The sequence below is a fragment of the Neophocaena asiaeorientalis genome, unplaced genomic scaffold, assembly GCF_003031525.2.
Source record: "Neophocaena asiaeorientalis asiaeorientalis breed wild unplaced genomic scaffold, Neophocaena_asiaeorientalis_V1.1 scaffold85, whole genome shotgun sequence".
In the NCBI taxonomy this organism is placed as follows: Eukaryota; Metazoa; Chordata; class Mammalia; order Artiodactyla; family Phocoenidae; genus Neophocaena; species Neophocaena asiaeorientalis.
Window position 1 is genome coordinate 10041428 of NW_020174301.1, and position 15462 is coordinate 10056889.

A 15462-nucleotide genomic window follows, 5' to 3' on the forward strand; every position below is an offset into this window, starting at 1 on the left:
AGAAATGAAACCTCCTCTTACCATACCCCAGAGAAGGCCCTTCCGGGTAGTTGTCTTTGAGCCCCTGAGGCAGACAGAGGGTTTGGGGTGGGCTCCAGAACCATTCTGTAGCAAGAGGATTTGGAGGCTGTCTACCTGCCCTCAGCCAATGGTTTACCTTTCTCCAAAGTGTCTCCCCATAAAAATAGATGTGATTGCAGCAAAGGAATGCCTGGTGGTGGGGATGCTGCCCAGCCCCACAGTTGACTTCAGTCATCCTGGGTCTCTAAACTAACCATGGAAGGTAGGAGACAGAGGAAGGAAGGGAAACAAGGTCCCTCCTTGGGTGGTGGGCTTCTTTAGGCTGTGAAGGTATTGGAGATATGAGAACTCCGATTGCTCCCTGCTGGTTGGGGGCAGCAGAGAAGTTCTCTCTGGGGACAGGCACTGGAAGTCATCCTTCAAGAGATGCTTACGGTGACTGGCCATCTGGTCACTGCAATGTGGCTCCTTTGTAGGGGGGCTTTTTTCCCCTTGGGGGCCGTAGAGGAACCCAGGCTTACAGAAGAAGCCAGTTACTTTTCCTTTTTACAAAAATATAAATTTTTACAACCAATACAAATGCTTAAATACTTAAATCATTCAAGAAGCACTTGTAATCAAACCCCTTATGCTTGAATATGCAGTTCCTACCAGGACACAGTTTGAAACCTCACTTTAAATAAATAATTTGTTTACGATGATCAAGTCTGCTAATGGTGAGGCTTCTTGCTCTGTCGCTGCGCTCCTAAAGTGTGCCAGCCACCACCCCGCCCCAAACCCCACCCTGGGCTAAGCAGCTAAGTGCTGTGGCCGGGACAACATTAAAAAAGCGCCCCTCCCCCCAAACACCACCCAGGCTGAAGTAACTCCTGGGAGGCAAATGCCCAGCCCTGGAGTGCTTTGACCAGCCTTCCTTCTGTGCAGCTGTGGTCATGAGACTTTTCCCACACATAGAGCGAGTTTGTATAACAAGCTGATTTCAGAGCCAGGTTTTAAGTGGGTATCCCTTTTCCACTATTTTTTTTTTTCTCCTTGTATAGTTTCAGCAGGAAGAAAAAAAGAAAGAAAAAAAGTGGTTTCAACCACCACCTATTGAATCGAAAATTTGCCTGTAGCTCAAAGGGTAGAGGAAGCCCACCTCAGTCCAAATGAACTTGGAGTCCTCTTCTTGCAGATGTAGGTCACACAGCTTTGACTGAAAAGCTCTAATTTAGGCTCCTGGACCCTAACTTGCTTCTGTGGAAGTTTTCTGGAATGTGGCTCACATAGAAGGGAGTCAAATTTTAAAATACAAAAGAAAAATAAATTGAGGGTGGAGGTGTTTGTGTGTGTGTGTGTGTGTGTGTGTGTGTGTCCCTCCTCTGTCCTTATGGCCCAGCTCTGTATGAGTCTAGTATGCAATTATTTTTAACTAATTAATTAGTTTTCTAAAAAGAAATAAATTTATTTAAACTAAAAAATCAAAACCAAAACCAATTCACCTGTTTCTCCCACCCCCCAACCCCCACCTCTGATCAACCACCAATCCGTTCTCTGTACCTATGAGCTTGGTTTGTTTATTTGTTTTTTAGATTCCACATTTTTATTTTTTAAAAAGTAAAGCTAAACCACTTACAATTAATTACTTAAGTAATTTCTGTATGTTTGGTCTTAATTCTTCATCTTTTTCTCTATTCTTTGGGGATTTTTTGGATGGGGAGATGTTCTGTTTGGTACCCTTGCTATTACCTTGGTCCTGTCCTCTGTGTCATATTCTTTGTGATTTGTTTGACTTTATTTTCTAGTATGAATGAAAGTCCTACATCCTGTTTTCAAGTCTTAAGGAATAGTTAAACTATAATTTCTGATTATCAAAGTCAGGAGTGAAGCTGTACCTTGTGACTTGATCTGGTATAAAAAGGAAAATTAGGTATGTTTTACTCACTCCATTCAGGTTTTGGTAATGTAATTTTGAGATAAGAACCATTATCTTTTTTAAAAATTGTATTCAAATTCCTCACATTCATCCTTTGAGAAAGGTTGTCTTCATAATTAGTTGAGCCACTTGTCAGAATTTTCCAGAGTTCATCTTTTTTTTTTTTAACGTCTTTATTGGAGTATAATTGCCTTATAGTGGTGTGTTAGTTTCTGCTTTATAACAAAGGGAATCAGTTATACATACACATATGTTCCCATATCTCTTCCCTCTTGCGTCTCCCTCCCTCTCACCCTCCCTATCTCACCGCTCTAGGTGGTCACAAAGCACCGAGCTGATCTCCCTGTGCTATGCGGCTGCTTCCCACTAGCTATCTATTTTACGTTTGGTAGTGTATATATGTCCATGCCTCTCTCTCGCTTTGTCACAGCTTACCCTTCCCCCTCCCCATATCCTCAAGTCCATTCTCTAGGAGGTCTGTGTCTTTATTCCTGTCTTACTCCTAGGTTCTTCATGACATTTTTTTTTCTTCTTAAATTCTATATATATGTGTTAGCATACGGTATTTGTCTTTCTCTTTCTGACTTACTTCACTCTGTATGACAGACTCTAGATCCATCCACCTCACTACAAATGACTCAATTTCGTTTCTTTTTATGGCTGAGTAATATTCCATTGTATGTATGTGCCATATCTTCTTTATCCGTTCATCTATCTATGGACACTTAGGTTGCTTCCATGTCCTGGCTATTGTAAATAGAGCTGCAATGAACATTTTGGTACATTACTCTTTTTGAATTATGGTTTTCTCACGGTATATACCTAGAATGGCCATCATCAAAAAATCTACAAACAATAAATGCTGGAGGGGGTGTGGAGAAAAGGGAACCCTCTTACACTGTTGGTGGGAATGTAAATTGATACAGCCACTATGGAGAACAGTATGGAGGTTCCTTAAAAAACTAAAAATAGAACTACCATACGACCCAGCAGTCCCAGTACTGGGCATATACCCTGAGAAAAGGAAGCTTCTTAAAATGTTTCAGTTCTTCTAAAATGTGAAGCACAAACAAGTTTCTTCTGGAAAAATAATGGGCACGTATTGACTAATTCAGGTTTGTCCCCATCTACTTGTATTATGGGGGGTGTGGGGATGTCTTATCACTTAATGTTTTTGTAAATATTGTCCATGAGTTTTTGGTTTGGTATCTAGTTTATTTTATGTATTTCTTGGTGGGCATTCAGGTAGATTCAATGACTATCCCACAATGTAGATGTCATCGTATAGTATGACCATCTTCCTAATCATATTTTAAAATATTTTCCAAGGGAAGGATAGATTATAGAATTCGCACTGTCATGATGAATTTTCTTGAGTGCAATAGCAGAGGAAAGAAAAGTATTCCTACGTTCTAAGAAGGTTCTGTCTAAGAGAACTTTCGGTGATGATTGAAGGAAGTGAAAGGAGGCAGTGGGGCATCTGAAGGTCTTGAACGAGGAGAACCCCAAATACCCGGCGGGTATTTGCTGGAAAATGAAATTCTTTCAATTTGTGAACGGTAGATAAAACTGTTAGTGAGTAAATGGAGGAGTTCCTTGGCAAATTCTGAAAGGAGATGAGGCAGTTTGAATGAACTTGAAATTGATTTATCAGGACTACCTTCCAGGACAGAAACCTACAAGGAAGAGAAACACCTGGAAGTGGAATCAAAATTGAGCAGAATATGGACAATAGAGAAAAAGGAAAAAGAAAGTCCAGATAGAAGTAGAAGAGGGGAAAACACCAAGAAAATTCAGGAAACCAGCCATCAGATGTTTGCACACTCTTTAAAAACAAACAAACAAGCGGGAACTCTGAGAAAAGCTGTTCTGAACCTTGCCGCCTGCTAAAGGTTCAGGAGAAAATTAATTCATATAAAAATGAGCAACAAGTACAATTCAAGGTCAAGTCCATTCAGAGTTAATAGAAGAAACACTGAGAGTAAGGAGCAAAATAAGATCCCTAAAGACGATGAACGCATGCCAGAAATGCAAGCCCGGAAAACTGTAACCCACTATTTCAAAATGAGCAAAATGACATTTGGAAAATGATACATGACATGAAATAACAATATACATTAAAATTGGAAAAACTCAAAAGGAAACACCAAACTCAGAAAAGATTTAGCAATAAAATAAAGCTAGCAATGTGCTATCAACATGCAAGAACTCAGTGAATATTGTTTACATGCTCCTTCCTGAAAAACATACCAGAGAATGAGCTTCAGATCATCAAAGGAACTAGAGATACATTTACATAAAGCCTGGTGATGAGCATTGAGTATACAGTTACTTGTAGAAAGAATACTAAATGAGGGTTAAAAAGGAGAGAGTATTTACAGGTATATATCTGCTGTGACAATGTAGATATCGTACAACTATTCTAAAAAGGGAGAGAGTGAGAAGAGCATATGTAAGAAATTAATTATTTTTCATAATCATACTGGGAGTTGAAGTACTGGTATTGGTATTCTGAAGTTGGTGGGTGTATATTGTGAAATTAGGCAAATCAATAAGCCTCTGGTTCTGAGGATTTCATCAGGATTCTTAGGGTGGAAAAAAAGAGATATAGATCTACATGTAAAAGGACCCTATAGTCCTTCATTTAAATTAGACATATCTGTATCATCTCCTGAAGTATTTTATCTTTTAAATATATATAGGGTTAGCCAAGGAGTTCATTCAGGTTTTCCATAACATCTTATGGAAAAACCTGCGAACTTTTTGGCCAACCCTATATTATATATTTATTTATTTATATAAATATATATATAAATTTATATATATATATTTAAGCTCTTTCCACTTAAAGCCTAGAAGCATGACCTACCCACAAGTAGTCTTGAGATTTCATTCCCTATTAAAAGAGATCTTGACTGATCCCAAGTCTGGGGCAGAAAAAAAGGCCAATAAACCTGGAATATATTGTCATGCCAGTTGGCAAGAAAGTTATCAAAGACCACTAATGTCGTGTCAAAAGCATTCATCAGCCAACCTGAATAGCCTCCCAATTGACATATACGGTACTATTTTTGCTCTAAGAAGGATAACAATTGAAATGAATTAAGACCCATCAAATATGTTTTAGGTCCACGAGTTAACAATAATAGTTTTAACAAAAACTAACTGGCTAACTTCATGGGCTTTCATTATCTTAAAAACTGGTCAATAAAGAGAAAGAAGGATGCATTTATTCTTCGTTTCCTGCATGAACTGTCTTACTGGCTAACCAAATAGTTGATGAGGGAAAGCATCTCTGTTGTAAAAACATTCCAATTAAAAGCAAAAAAGAAATGATAGAATACCTCCATTTTGAAATCCCCAGGGAATGAACAGACCTAGGCATTATGGATTAATAACTGCTAACATCACAATAAGAGAGACACTAGATGTGGCCTCCTAATGAAAGAACATAGCCCGCCTATAGTCTTACTGATGCGATCAACCTGGAGTCCATTCAAGCCTTTGGGCCCGGCTGCAATTTTCAAGAAACATATAGGAAAGAGGGACATACTAACAGCAAGATAAGCACACAACCAACAAAACCCAGACTGTTGGAAACCACAGGTTAAATGGCCTGGGTTTTTCAACACATAAACATAGGGAAAAGAAAGGGAGGGAGGTAATTCTGAAGATTAAAGGAGATTTAAAAGCTGTATCAAATAATTTTTGAAATGGCAAGACGCAACTAGTGTCTAGGGATACATAAGTATGAAAACAAAACAAAACACAAAGAAGTGATTACTGTAAAAGTCAGGATGGAGGGGGCTGTGACTGGGAAGGGGTCGGCTCTGGGTGGCTGACCAAGTTCAAGTTCTTGACCTGTCTGGTGGTTACGAGGATACTCACCATTTAATAATTCACTGAGCTACACATTTGTTTTGTGTGCTTCTCTGTATCTATTTTTTATTTTTTAAAGGTGGTGCGAGCATCTGTTTCAGCAAGGTCAGTTTAGGTACTGTGTCAGGACAGGTTACTGTGTCTCCTTTAGCCCTAATTAAATCAGACACAGGGGAAGGAGCTCCGGGTTGCCAGCTCTTAAAGATTCCCCAGGGGATTCTAACGCACAGTCAGTGTTGAGCAGTACCAGGGATACCGTGGTTCTCCAAGTATTGGACCAGCAGCTTCAGGATCACCTGGGAAGATTGCAAGAAATACATTGTCCTCACCTGAGAACTTACTAGAACTGCCAATTCTCAGGCCTTACTTTACCCATAAAATCAGAAACCCTGGTGATGGTCACAACAATGTTGTTTTAACAAGTCTTCGGTGATTCTGAGGTGAGCTCTAGTTTGAAAACCACTGGGTTATTCCAATCAGAGCTTCCTGTGACACGTCAAAAAGACCCACACCTATGCTGGGATGAAAAGGCCAAAGGCTCTAGCAAATGCTTCGAGTGGCCACGATAGCGCTAATTCATCCGTGGAGAGGCACTCTGGCTCGCCTTCCCAGGACAACAAATACCAGAGGGAATGCAAACGCACGTTTCGGCCATTTTTCAAATTACGGCAATCTGGTAGGTCCTCTCTGCTCTGATAATGTGATATATGGAGATGGTGATTGTTGCTTTAGAGCAGGCATATGTTCAACTCTGAGCTGGTTCCATTTACTGAACCTAAATAAATCTTGATGGTAACATCGCCCAAATCTATATGCAGATTTAACATGGAGAAATTATCTTTTTAGAACAACTAAACGACAACAACAACAGTCCGTGAATCTGTGCTCTTTTGAGTTCTTAGAACGTGGCCCCCTCTGAAACCAACAGGAGGTAGGCACAGCGGAGGCTTAGGCCTCACAGGCTTAGGTCTCGGCCAAGAAAGCCATTTCTCACTTACTTGTAAATGCTGGGGCAGGTTTTATACAGTCTTCATCTGAGCAGTATGTAAGTGAAAAAGTCTGAAAATTGCTATTTTTCTCTCAAAGTACTTTTTAGAAGATCTGGCTTTAAAATGGGGCAGCTTCATTCCATTTGATTATTTGCAAAGGGAGATATATTTAAAAGTGATGTCAGGGAAAAAATATAATTATCCCCCTTCGGCTTGCCTCGTTTGTCTGGAGTGATTCACTCGTGAGGGATGGATGTTCTCCACTGACCACACTCTAGGAGAGCGATTCACCCATGAGGGATGGATGTTCTCCACTGACCGCACTCTAGGAAGGCACGGGCTTTGTGCTGTTTCTCCAGGACGAGGAGAGATTTGCATCGATCTTTCCAGAGTCTGCTGAGTCGCAGATCCCCACCTCCAACCCAAGCCTGAGCCACAGCACACCTGTGCTGTCCGGCTCCTGCCCTCCGGTTGGTGCCAGTCACTTCTTCGTAGCACATACAGACCCTGAGATGCCCCTTCCAGAAAGGATCATAAAAGCAGTCAGGGAGAAAAATGACTTTCTCCAGAACCATCTGCATCACTGTTTTCTGGTTCCTGAGATCCGGGGCAATCATTACATCAACACATATTTATCAAGAGCCTAGAGTGTAAGCTTGCACAAGGATCTATGGATACCATGGTAGACAGAGATGATCCCTAGTCTCAGGGATCTTGCAATCCAGTGAGTAGAGAGTCACTAAAACAAGAACAACACAGTGTGATCATTGCTTGGTGGTGGCATGTGCCTTAGTTCAGAAAGAATGTAGGAGAAATGTCCCTCCTGGGGCGAGGGGTGGATCCAGGGAGGTTTCACAAAGAAACTAGACTTTGAGCTGAGTGTGAAGAATGAGGGATGTTCAGTGGGAGGGTGCTCTGGATAGAACGATTAGCGCTGACCAAGGTTTGGAAGTGTGGAGCAGCATCTAACCCTTGGGCTCAATATATTCATATGTAAACTACAAGGTGAGGGGCAGCAAAGATCACGTATGAAAAGGTTCTGTAGCTGAGTCAGAGGTAAGTTTCAATGTAGCATTCAAGGGAAGAGCCTTTGAAGGATCCTGAGCAAGGGAGGAACGTGAAAATGATAGTTATTCTCAGCATCATTATTACTGTCTGTGCTACACCTGTCACGTGCTAAGTGCTGTACTAATTCAGTTAAATAAATGACTCTATGAAATGAATGTTAATTTCCTTCTACATTTGAGGAAATAAATTCAGAGAAGGTAAGTGGCTGGCCTATAATCACTAATTACTAATAAGTAGCTTAGTCCTGACTAATACCCACGTGGGTCTGATTCCAAAGGCTGAATTCTTTGGAGTAAACCTTTTGGCAGTTTGAAGAACAGTCGGCACTCCATATCTGCCGGTTCTGCATCCACAGATTCAACCAACCATGGATCTAAAATACTGGGGAAAGATTTTCCAGAAAGTTCCAAAAAGCAAAATTTGAATTTGCCTCACACCAGCCAGTTATTTACATAGCATTTACACTGTATAAGGTATTATAAGTAACCTAAGGATGATTTAAAGTATACAGGAGGGTATGCATAGGTTATATGAAAATACTTTGTCATTTAATATAAGAGCCTTGAGCATTTGAAGAGTTTGGTATTGACAGGTGTCCCGGAACCAATCCCCCATGAAGACCGAAGGTTGACTGTACATGGGGTGTTGAGACGACAGAGCTGGGGGAATTGCCACGTGAGTTAGAACTAAAGACATGTAAATGTAGAATTTTTCAATAAAAATGATGTCATGCTAAACTGTGCAGAAATTACATAACAGGACTCATTCCTTCATTCATCTCATCTACCATATGCCAGGCACTGTACAAGGTGCTGGAGGCTGAGGGTAAACAAAACATGCATAGCTGCTCCTGCCCCTCCTGGGAGCTTATATTTTAATATGAGGTTCAATCATTGATCAAATACTTACACACATAAGGTAAGTATTTATATGAATAACCACGACTTGTTCTCTGAGGTCAAGTCTTTCTGAGCTTTGAGGCCATGTAACAGGTGGGGAAGAGGGTAGTCCAGTCTAGAGTGGGGGGCATAGAAAGACCTCTCTAAGATCAGCTCTGAAGAGTGGGCTGTAGCTGAAATGTGGCCTGGTCAAATGGGGAGGGAAGGATGATCTCCACCGACAGAACCCAGCGTACCAGTGTCCTGTAATGGGAGGGGTGTTGGTAATTGAGAAACAGAAAGAAAGCTAGTGTTGCTGGAAAGCCAGTGGAGAGAGAGTCGGGGAGTGGGATAGGAGAGGAAGCTAGAAGGCAAATGGGGGCTATTCCATGAGGGTCTTGTAACCATGTAAGGATCTGGGCATCTGGATTAAACCACTGGGTCTCAACTTTGGTGCACATTGGTGTCACCTGGCAAGCTTTAAAAATGCTGAGTGCAAGACCCTGCTTCCAGAGCTTCTGATTTTAATTGGTCTGGGGTACTGCCCGCAAATGGGAATTTTTAAAGATGGTCACGTGATTCTAACGTGAAGACAATCTTGTGCACCACTGGATTAAAATGTTTTAGGTGCGTATAACCGTCTGATTTCCATTTTGAAAGATCAGTCTGGCTGCCGTGTAGAGGATGATGGGCAAGGCAGGGTAGATGAGGAGGGGACCCTGGTGAGGAGGCCAGAGCAGTATCCTTGGCAGCTGTTTAAGCGGATTCTTTGAGGGCATCTCACTGTCTATCAGGGCAGTTAGGAATTTGTCTGTAATGGTTAGAAACTTGGCAGGTGGGGTGGGGGTGGTTCTTGTCCTTCTCTTTCTTTTTCTCCTTTTTTTTTGAAAGAAATGTTAAGTCCAATCTGTCTCCTTAAAACTTAAAAAAAAAAATGGTCTAATTTCTGCTTCTTGAGATAAGGCAGAACAAACCTTCTTCCCCTTCCAAGGAACAGTTTGTCAATAATGGAAGATCATTATGGTGCCCTAAAGCCACCTCTTTGTGCTCTAGATGCTTGAACTTAGAAACTGTTTCTCATACCATGGGTTCTAGATCCCTCCACTGAGTATGTTCTAATTTGTCTCTAACAAGTTCTCTTAAAATTTGCTACTTTTTTGTTACACAGTTGTTTCTTTCTCTATTTTATTTTAATGAGCCGTTTCAGTGGCTAAGGAAAAATGCTAAGAATGATCATATCAAGAACAAAGCTTTGATTTTAAGAAGTTGCCCATTTTCTATAACAAATGATACTTAAATGGTAAAGGTACTTAAAATGTACTCTTGGCTTCGGAAAGAGTTGAAATCAGCATTTGAAATTCTAACTTTTATATCTGGTCTCTATGCTTAATTAACATAATTCCTTTTCAGCAAGAAAGTGGAACCTACAGGGAATTTTCCCCTTCATTTTTCTCAAAAATTAAACATTCTTGGGCTTCCCTGGTGGCGCAGTGGTTGAGAGTCCACCCGCCGATGCAGGGCACACGGGTTCATGCCCCGGTCCGGGAAGAGCCCACATGCCGCAGAGCGGCTGGGCCCGTGAGCCATGGCCGCTGAGCCTGCACGTCCGGAGCCTGTGCTCCGCAACGGGAGAGGCCACAGCAGTGAGAGGCCCGCGTACTGCAAAAAAAAAAAAAAAATTAAACATTCTTAATTGAAGAATTTGAGAATACAAAACAGTCTTCCTTTCTTCTGTCTCTAAGTGTGGAGAAGTAATATTAATCAGCATCACTACTGTTTATTGAGTGGTCAGTGTAGCTGGCATTGCGCTCCTGAGTTGCCATGTGTTTGTATCTCATTTAACTTCTATCGAAATTCAAGAGAGAGGCATGATTCTTATCTCCCTTCCAAAGATGAAGAAGGAGTTGGAGGGTTTGCCCAAGATCACGCCAATCATTAGCATGCCGACGTCTGTCCCTCCAGCACAGCCTAGCACCCCTTTCTTATCCTACAGGTGTCTTTGACTTCCACCTTCAAAAGAAAGTTTACACCTTGAGTAAAGAACAAGGGGCAGGTTGGGTCCATATTTCTTCTGGAAACTTCCCCAGATGACCCAGCATCTGGGTCCCTCCACCTGGACTGTAAGTTTCCTGGGGAAGGACTGTGTCTTATGAGTCTTTGTTTTCCCATAGCGCCAAGCCCGTTTCTCTCTCTATCTATGAGACAAGCCATGTTATTTGAATAAATAACATGAAGAACCACTAGTTCTTCTGGAAAACATGATATATATGCTTTGGTAAAGTGCCCTGAAAGGCTAACTGTATAGGCATAGGAGTTATACACTTTGGGGTTTGTGCTGTTTTCAAACCAGGGAAGTGGTGTTCATTTTAAGTACACTCATGGGCGTGGATGTTAACGTAGCTATAGCCATTAGCTTTGATCTGTCTGATGCTAAATAAGCCTGAACAAACATGAGGCAGAATAAAATTAAGCCCTGTTTGATGCCTCACTGTGTTTACCACTAATGAGGAACTGTGAATACTAACTCAAAAGAAGTGCAGGGGCTTCCCTGGTGGCGCAGTGGTTGAGAGTCCGCCTGCCGATGCAGGGGACACGGGTTCGTGCCCCGGTCCGGGAAGATCCCACATGCCGCGGAGCGGCTGGACCCCGTGAGCCATGGCCGATTTTTGTACACATCACACATTCTTTATCCATTCATTTGATGATGGACATTAGGTTATTTCCATTATCTTATTAAGAGGCCCATTCGAGGCTTTGTTCCTCTTCAGTATGGCCTGAGGTAAGGAAAAATGGCCTTTGTGGTCCAGGGAGATAAGAGAGATGGGGAAAACTCATAGAAACAGGGAAATTTATACAGTGAGCTATAACTCTGCCCCACTAGCCGTCACCCATGATACTACTTCCCAGAGCTTACTATTTTGTTAACATTTTGATACATTTCCTTCCAGTATTACATAGTATATATTTTCTATACTTGGTAATCATTCTTCCTGTATAACTAAAAATCATTACCCTTATTGCTGAAAGTTAGAAAGAGAGAATATCAGTGGTTGGTAAAGATGCAGGAAATTGGCAACACAGTCTGTAGGCGTGTGACTCAATACAACCACATTGGCAAACAATTTGGAAATCATGAGGAAAGTTGAATTTTCACAAACTCTTTAGAAAAACCCTAATGTCCCTAAAAAGGAGGTTAAGTACAAGAATGTTTTTTAGATCATTGTTCAACAAATTTAGTGAGTACCTAGTATGTTCTAGGCATTAGATACATGGCAATGTATAAAAAACAGAAAAGGCCCTGTACTTACAAGGTCATGCAGGCAGGTAGAGGAAAGACAAATGAACGAAGAAATGTATGTGATGGGAGGTGCTGGTAAGTGACATTTAGAAAAGTAAAGCCAGGTAAGACGAATGGGGAGAGATGGCTATTTTGTCTAGTCAGAAGAGGCCTCACTGAGAAGATGACAAGTTGACATTTAAGCAGAGACACAAAGAGAGAGATTCAACCATGCGGGTACCTGGGGGAGAGGCTTTCTTGTCGAGAGGCCAGCCCCAGCCCCATCCATTTTCTTACTGTAGCCTGAGTGGTCTTCCTAATGTGCAAACCTCCTCATGTTTCTATTTTTATGCATCTCTGTATCTTTGATTATGTGGCATTTAGGAATAAGAGGGGTCCCAGATGGCTCTTGTGTTCCAAATACAAGTAATTAAAAGAATGGTGGTCGTGTTCAATGGGGAGTGGAGTCCCAGATTGGAATGGGGAGTGAAGCTGGTTTGGAGGAGAAGTGGCAAGGTATACATATACAAGGCATTCGATTGAGTCTGGTGATATCAGATGATCTGAGCTGTGTAACCAGGCCTGCCAGTCTCCCAGACAAGGAGGACAAGAGGTGTGTAATAGGTGGGAGAAAGAATAGAACAAGCAAAGTCATACTTGCAAAAGAGTTGCAGAACCCAATGCCTTAGCTTCCCCTTTCTAGGGGTTTTCTCACCTATACAATGACTGGGTTGTATCAGATGGAGCGTGAGGACCACTTCAGGGCAAGAACTGTACGTTGTGTGGGATTCAGTGATGCTCAGGATGGTACTTAGGGAGCAGACAGTGGGTGTTCGGAGAGGTGGATGTAACAGTGACCAACAGTGAGCGCACACCCAGTTGTGGTGGGACCATGGACAGCCCTCCTTTCTGGCTGTCACTCCTAGGCAGGGCATCATAGTGCCCTAGAGGTGGGGTGTTCATGGGTGTTTTACACACACACACACACACACACACACACACACGTCTCTATGTTCAAATAAGTTTGAAAAACACTATACTAAATAAAGTTAGAAGACTTCTTTATAACTTTTTTAGCCTTTAATATGCTTATTTTCTCTCTAGGATGTTAATGTATAGGCTATAGTTCCTTAAAAAAGAAAGGAAGGGGGCTTCCCTGGTGGCGCAGTGGTTGGGAGTCCGCCTGCCAATGCAGGGGATGCGGGTTCGTGCCCCGGTCCGGGAAGATCCCACATGCCGCAGAGCGGCTGGGCCCGTGAGCCATGGCCACTGGGCCTGCGCGTCCGGAGCCTGTGCTCCGCAACGGGAGAGGCCACAGCAGTGAGAGGCCCGCGTACCGCAAAAAAAAAAAAGAAACGAAGGAAATTGTAATCAGGCAAATCTCAGCGGGCAGAATAGGGAGGGGGCAGCTGCCTGCCTGCAGGCTTGTTGAAAGCCCTCGATGACCCCCTTCAGTGACATGGCGCTTGGTGGCTTCATTGAGGATGAGGATCAAGAAGGAAAGCACTCTCGCCTTCTGAACCCACGTGCCTCTCAAAGGCTCAAGGATGCTTCTGTGGATTCAGCACGTCCATCTGCCCCCTGCGTCCTGAAGAGAGATCAGGACACGTGAATGCTCCATCTTCCAAATGCATTTGGCTCCCAGGAGTTCCATGATGTCAACCATTCAGCCACATTCACCTCCAAGCACACATCTTCCTCACTCCCATCCTGCCTCCTTTGCTCATTTCTTATTCTGTGGGCACTTACACTTTTGCAGCCTAGGATAGTGAGGACCCTGGGGACCTTTGGCTCTGAAAGCTGGGATGGATTCAGAAGGTCCGTCTTTTGCAGCCTAGAATAATGAGGGCCCTGAGGACCTCTGGCTCTGAAAGCTGGGATGGATTCAGAAGGTCCGTCTTTTGCAGCCTAGAATAGTGAGGACCCTGAGGACCTCTGGTTCTGAAAGCTGGGATGGATTCAGAAGGTCCGCCACCAGGCGGCAATTTCCCGAGTGGTGTGCTTGCTGTCCGCTTCCATTCGTCCAGGGGCACGCTCGGGTGTTGGCCTTTTACGCCTTTAGGACAGGGGGGTAGATGGGCTGGGTACTTACGTGCTATTTGATTGCTGACTGTGTCTGTGGTCCTGATTATTTTGGGCATGGGATGAATGCCATTAGTCAGACACAAAACTTCCTCTCTCAGAGCTGTTTGTTAAATCCAATCAACGAGCACTGGCCCAGAACTATTGAAGTGGATCCCTGCTATTTTGTCTCTCTCTCATCCCTTCCCTTTGTGAACCTGTCCCTCTCCCACCATATGAATTCCAGAACCTACTTATCATAATTCCCACAGGACTCTGAGAGGGGAGAAAGCCCTCGGATAAAAGATTTTCGGAAGCTGGGAGAGCAAATAGCAATTATAGAGAGGGATGTGCAGCTGTGACTTCCGGGGTGGGACACACAGGGTGGGTGGAGGCCTGAGGGGGGAAGTCGTATGTGTGCCCTGAAATGGTGCCTGAAGTCTCCATCCCAAACAGTCAGAGGGCTTGTATTAGGCCTGGAGCCACATGGTAACTATGGTAACTAGTGTCTGATTCATTTCCGTGTCCCCTGGCGTGACCACTTAGTAGGAGGCCAGCAAACATTAAAAGCACCAATAGATAAACACCAATCAATAGTTACCACTCGTCACACTTTGTACACCAGGCTCAGTGCTGAGCACATCATCACCTTGACTCTCACGTTAACCCCAGGCGGTAGGTATTAGAATCACCTTCCCCATTATACAGATGAGGAAAGAGGGGATGAGAGAGCTGAAGTCACCTGCTGGGGCACAACATCTACAGTTGACAGAACCAGAGTGGAGCCCAGGTCCCTGAGTACAAAGCCAGTCCTCGACCACAGGCTGTGGAGAGAGCAGGTGGGGAGGAAGTGCCGTAGGGTTGGGTGGGGAGGGGAAGTCTCTTCCTTAAGCCAAGTTGGAGGTCACCACTGGGAACGCAATGGACAGGAGGGGAGTTCCCATCACCAGGCATATGCTGGAATCCTCATTCTCAGCCTGTATCTGGGGCCCCTCTGGAACTTGTCTCCTTATCCTAGCACTTCAGTGCCTGGGTGTCCCGGGCGTGTCCACGCCTTTCCCTGGGGCAGATGACAGCATGGTATTTTGTGCTTGGGCACCTGGCTCTTTGGGACAGTGAGAGGCAATGTGGTCAAATCCTTCCTTGTTTTATCACGGGAGGCAGTGTTTCTCCTAGGGTTCGGGCCAAGGTCTTTCCAAAAGGAAGGCTATCAATAACATGCCTGTCTAAAATACTGATGGATGTTTTTATTCAACTTTGAAGTAGTATATTTTATAGTCAATATTTTCAGCAGCAAATATCCAACAGAATTTAGCCAGACTGAGATTGCTACCTACAGACTTAATACCTGTCAGCTGGCAACCATCTCCTGAA